Genomic DNA, 6,284 nt, shown 5'->3' on the forward strand with positions numbered 1-6,284 from the left:
GGTTAGTTGCACCATGTCCCAATTTTATTACAGTATACCTATAAATCTCTTGACCAATAGGACTTTCATGAAATTAGAAATCCAAAAAAAAAAAAGAAGAAAAAAAAAACAAAAGAGAAGTTTTAATTAGTAAAACATCCAAAATCAAATGTGCAAACTATTATATTACCTTACGTATACAAAAAAAAAACTTGGGGGGAATAGTGCCACACAGCTGTGTGGCACTTTTCTATTGGACTATACCATTTTTAATTTAATTTTATTTACAGTTTAAAATTACGCTTTCGTTCTTCGTTTAAAATTACGTTTTTGCCCTCAGCTCAAAATAAAATCCTACGTATACAAAAACAACTTGGGGGGAATAGTGCCACACAGCTGTGTGGCACTTTTCTATTGGACTATACCATTTTTAATTTAATTTTATTTACAGTTTAAAATTACGCTTTCGTCCTTCGTTTAAAATTACGTTTTTGCCCTCAGCTCAAAATAAAATTATAACTGTGCCCTTAGCTCAAAATTACGTTTTTGCCCTCGGGTCAAAAACTCTTTCTTTATTTTGTTCCCAGTTTAAAATTACGGTTTCGCCCTCCGTTTAAAATTACGTTTTTGCCCCCTGACGGGTGGTCTGTAGGACAAGCCTTAAAAGGTCTAAATGTACGCACATTCCATGCTTTATTCAGTTAATTGCTTAATTGCTTGAACTTGGTAACCACTCTATGTTTGATTATGCAGGTGCTAAAGTGCTTAAGATGCGGGACTTATGATGCTTGAATGGATGTGGGAAGATGGCATCGTTAAGAGTCGAAGAAATCAAGCTGTGGTGAAGAAATAAGAAGACAAGTAAACTCAGCACCGTAACCTACGGCTCCCAGCCGTAGGTTACGGCTCCCACCATTTGCCAAAAGGACCAGCCGTAAGACAGGAGCTCCTAGCCGTAAGACTTGATTGATCGCCGTAACCTACGGCAGGCAGCCGTAGGTTACGGCTCCGTGCTGATTTGTTGACCTAGTGACAGCCGTAACCTACGGCTGGGAGCCGTAGGTTATGCCTCCGACTGATCTTATTTTGTAACTTGCACATTTATTGGTCATTTGATGGGGTTTTATGGAGACTTATGATTGTTTTTCGGTTACTACTTGAGGAGAACGAGATTGGGAGTATATTAGAGGCTCTTGGGAGTGAAGAACATCATCTTATCATCTATCTTTCATCTAGTTTTGTTGGTGATCTTGTTGAACAACATTACCTTCTATTTTTTTTTTTTTTGTATTATGACGTCACTTCAAGCCATGTGTGGCTAAACATTCTATGATTATCTTGGGTTGAAGGTTGTGTAAGACTTGTGCTTTTATTTTATATTTCTAGAATAACAACTCCTTTCTCTTTGAATTGTTTGTTATGGTGCATGATTGATTGTTAGTAAAGTATTGATTTTTATGCTAAACTAATTAGAAACCATACGTTCTTGGTGCCGTTGGCAATCGAGATATCATGGGTATAGTTAGGCTTGGGTAAGGGTTAATTGATCATCGGGTAACAACCTCACGTTCTAGGAATCTGAGTACTTAGTTCCCTTTCATCACTGCAATTGGTCATACACGAACTATGTCTATGTAGTTCTTTCTAGTTGAATGTTAGCACAAAAGTCGAAGCAAACCGGAAACTCAAGATAGTCATTTGTCTCGAAAATTGTTTACAAAAATCAATTCTCAATTTTGCAATTTATTTAGTCAAAATTAGTTCTAAAACCAATTCACTCAATCAACTCTTGAATTTTACTTTTATTGTCATTAGGTTAATTTTAGTTAACTTAGATAAATCTTCAAATAACACATTTTCCACAAACTCCCTGTGTTCGATACCCATTTACCGCTATCTATTTAGTTGTATTTGGATTAAATTTGATTGTGACCATGACATCACGTCACCCCCAGCTTAAAATAAAATGTTGTTTTTTCCTCTAGCTCAAAATTACAATTTTGCCCTCAGCACAAAATTATGTTTTTGCCCACAATTCAAAATAAAATTATGTTTTTCCCCGTAGCTCAAAATTATGATTTTGCTCTCAGTTTAAAATTATGATTTCGCCTCCAGTTCAAAATATAATTACGATTTTGCCCTATGTAGAGACATACATGTTATGAGAGAGAAATATTTGGCTTATTGCCCCGCAACGTGGGCGGGGCAAAACCTAGTTGTTATCCATTATACATATTATACATATCAAAATAAATTCTCCATGAATAGTGATTCTGATTTATTAAATAATTATTCCATATATAAATAAGCAAATCTTTTGTGCATAACCACTTGTACCTTGTGTTTTGGGAGTTTTTCAAAAAAAAAAAACTTGATTTTTTACTTTTAACCCAAAGGTTTTTAGCTTTTGTAATTTTAACCCTACATAATTTGTTTTTTTAACTTTAATCCAAAATGAAACTTGATTTTTTACTTTTAACCTAAAGGTTTTTAGCTTTTGCAATTTTAACCTTACATAATTTGTTTTTTTTTTTTTTTTTAACTTTAACCCAAAACTTTTCCTTATTTGCAATTTAACTTCACAACTTTTGTCACTTATATTTTTCATCTTTGGCAAATTTTCGTTTTACGTATAGTTCTAAATTTTTCGACTTAATACAACGCAACGTACGCGTGTGGTTCAACTTTTTGATAACTAAAGAATCCCCGCCGCATTGCGGCGGATCTCAATTCTAGTTGTTTCAGTTTTTCTAATAATATTTTATTTATCATATATTTGATTATTTTTCTAATAATTTACGTTCTATTTTTATTTTTTCAACATTACGTTCTAAATTTATTGAAAACTTTATTGTGTCACTATAGTACTAAACTGAACCAAAACCGATTGTTTTTTTCAACATTACAATATAAATTTTATCGAAAACATATATTGTGCCGCTATCGTACCAAATAATAATCGAACCGACTGAATAATATATGTATCCGTCCAGTATTTATTTATATTGTTTTTCCTTTTTGATAAAATGACATTGTATTCCTACTATGTCGTACCAAAAAACATCGGTACATTGTACTCATTTGTATGGTTTTTGTTTGGTAATGGATTTTGTGTCTCTATCGTAGTCAACCAAACCAAAACCGACTGAACAACATCGATATCTGTACCGGTACTTATCTTTACTGTTTTTGCTTTCGATAACTGACGTGTCCAACTGAACAACATTGGTACATGTACCTGTATTTATTTTTATAGTTTTCGGTTTCGATAATTTTCATTATACAACTCTATCTGCGAAGATAAACCAATATCATTACCAGTACCATGACGATCTGAATTGGTCGATACCATTAGGACAACATCATTGTCGGTACCGATGTTCGTTTTTTTTTCGTTTTCAGTCGATGTAAAATATGTGTTAATTTCTGTAACGAGTGTGTATTATACCAATACTATAATGAACTAACTGATAGTGATCAAATGCCCATGATAACGTATCGCCGCAACGCGCAGGAAACAACCTATATATTATATATGAATTGAAAGAGCTGATGAACAGTGCTCTAAATCAATTCTTTTAGCTCCAAACTAAAAAACAAAAAAAATATTAATGGTTAATGCCACAAAAATAAAAATATTAATAATTGATGCCATCGGTAAAAACCTTTTAATTCAATACATTATTCTATTTTTTATCCGATATAATATACGTATTTAGTTATTAATCTTTTTACTAATTTAATTTTTCTTCGATAACTTACGTCCGTTGACTTAAAAAAACTATATACGTAGTTGTGTTTGATTCAATTTCTCGACGTTCTTATATAAATTTGATTGAAAACAGAGTTGTATTAGAAATAGAGTATTTTTTATGTAGTTGGCTAGATCAAGTGCCGACGTCATAGCTGTATCGTGACGAACAAAATGAATACCGACCAAGCCGATACCCGTATCGGTATCTACTACAAAAAGAGGCATTTGCTATGAAATTTTGCTACAGAAAAAAATGGTGGCAAATTTTGCTATGAGTTAGCTACGGATTAGCTACGAACACATTTTGCTACGAATTAGCTACGAACTTCCGTCGCAAATGAATTTCGTAGCAAAACTCATAGCAAATCCGTAGCAAAATTGACGAAATTAATATAAACCATATAATGTAGCAAAACCGGTAGCAAAATCCGTAGCAAAACCATGAAAATAAGTATTTAGAAATAAACTTAAAAAAGTAAAATAAAATCTATAGCAAAATCGATAGCAAAATTGTGAAAATAAATATAATAAAAAAACTTAGTAAAATTGGTAGCAACGTCCTTAGCTAAATCATAAAAATAAATATTTAAAAACTAACTAATTGAGGTTTAAAAAATGGTAGCAAAATCGGTAAGTAAATAGAGTCCATAGAGAAATTGGTAGCGAAATCTAAATTTTTTTTTAAAAACTAACGTAGAAAAATCTGTAGCAAACCCATAGAAAAATTCATTGCAAAATAAGAAAAAAGAAAGTATTCAAAAAAAATTTACTAATATCCATCGTAACATCCATAGCAAAATACGTTGCGAAAACTAAAAAAAATTAAAATTAATTAATAGTGGTAGCAAAATCCATAGCAAAACTAACAAAATAAATATTTACAAAAATAATAAAAAGACGCGTAAGAAAATCCATAAGCAAAAATGAACAAATGAAATATTAAAAAAAATAATTAATAATATATACAATAGAAAAATCAAAAGCAAAAATATTAATTACTTAAAAATAGTTAAAAAAAAGTCAATTTTACACGGACTGATGTAAACATAAATACATTTAATATAGATATCTCATACAAATAATACGTACTAAATTAAGCATAAGGATGAGCAAATGGTGCTGGGTACCGGTAACGAATATATTTTATACTGACTTTTGACGTTTTTGGTACCGGTTTGGTACGGTACCAGTATTCCACTCAAATACCAGTACCGTACCAGCTATTTTCGGTACCGGTGCCTTTTCTTGGGATTTTCAGTACCAGTTGACACCGAACTCATCCCTAGTTAAACATATTAGATCATTCTGGTAATTGATTTCTATAACTTTTTCATATTGTTTGCACTCATTTTATAAATATACAAAAATCCATGGAGGGGAATAGTGTCAGGCAGCTGCCTGACACTTCTCCATTGACCCGAACAAATTATGATTTTACCCCAGCTTAGAATTACGATTTCTACCCCAGTTAATATATAAAATCCATGGAGGGGAATAGTCAGGCAGCTAGCTGCCTGGCACTTCCCCGTTGGCCCCAACAAATTACGATTTTACCCCGGCTTAGAATTACAATTTGCCCCCCAGTTCAAAATTCCAGTCTTACCATCGTTGAAGATTTCGACAAATTACGATTTTGCCCCTAGTTTAAAATTACAATGTTGCCACCGTTGTAGCTTTTGACAAATCCCCCAGTTGAACTTACGATTTATCTCCGGCTCAGAATTACAATCTTTTCATCGGTTTCGTTTTTTCTAGCAAAAGTTTGATAGTGTTTTGTTTTAATTGGTATAGAAAATCTGTTCTAGCGCCTCGCAATACGGGCAGGGCATAAAACTAGTTCATTTACATATATAATATCTATTTAGTTATATGCAATTAACACTTAATCATGTTTAATTAGAGGTGGCAATCTTGACCCAAAGGCTTTCAGGTGGGTTAGTTTAGGTTGCTTTTAAAATTTTATGGGTTAGTTTGGGTAAGATATTTTAACTAAACGGGTCATAACGGGTCAATTGAAATTTCACCTTATTATTTTCGGGTCAAAGCGGGTCGACAACTTTAAAGAAATGTGTCGATGTGGGTTAGCCCCTTAAAGAAACAAGACAGGTTTCGGATCAGAACGGGTTTCGGGCCGACACAAGTATCCGCACAAGACGGGTTACGGCACGAAACAGGTTTTGGATCGGAACGGTTTCAGTTCGAATCGAGTTTCGGACCGAGACGGGTTTTGGCATGGGGTGGGTTTTGGATCGGAACGGGTCGGTTCGGATCGGGTTCGGTTCGACACTGGTTTCCGCACGGGACGACTTTTGGATAGCAACGGGTTTTAGGACGACACGAGTTTCCGCACGGGACTGGTTTTGGATCGCAATGGGTTTCAGGACGACATGAGTTTTCGCACAGGACGAGTTTCGGGTCAGGAAGGGTTTCGGTTTGGTTTCATTTTTTGTTTTGGTTTGGTCAGTTTTTTCGGTTTTGTTTCGAATCGATTTCCATATTTTTCAGTTACTTTTTGTTTCGTTTTGGTTTCTGTTTTTTGTTTCCGTTTGGT

Source organism: Helianthus annuus, chromosome 16, assembly GCF_002127325.2.
Source record: "Helianthus annuus cultivar XRQ/B chromosome 16, HanXRQr2.0-SUNRISE, whole genome shotgun sequence".
In the NCBI taxonomy this organism is placed as follows: Eukaryota; Viridiplantae; Streptophyta; class Magnoliopsida; order Asterales; family Asteraceae; genus Helianthus; species Helianthus annuus.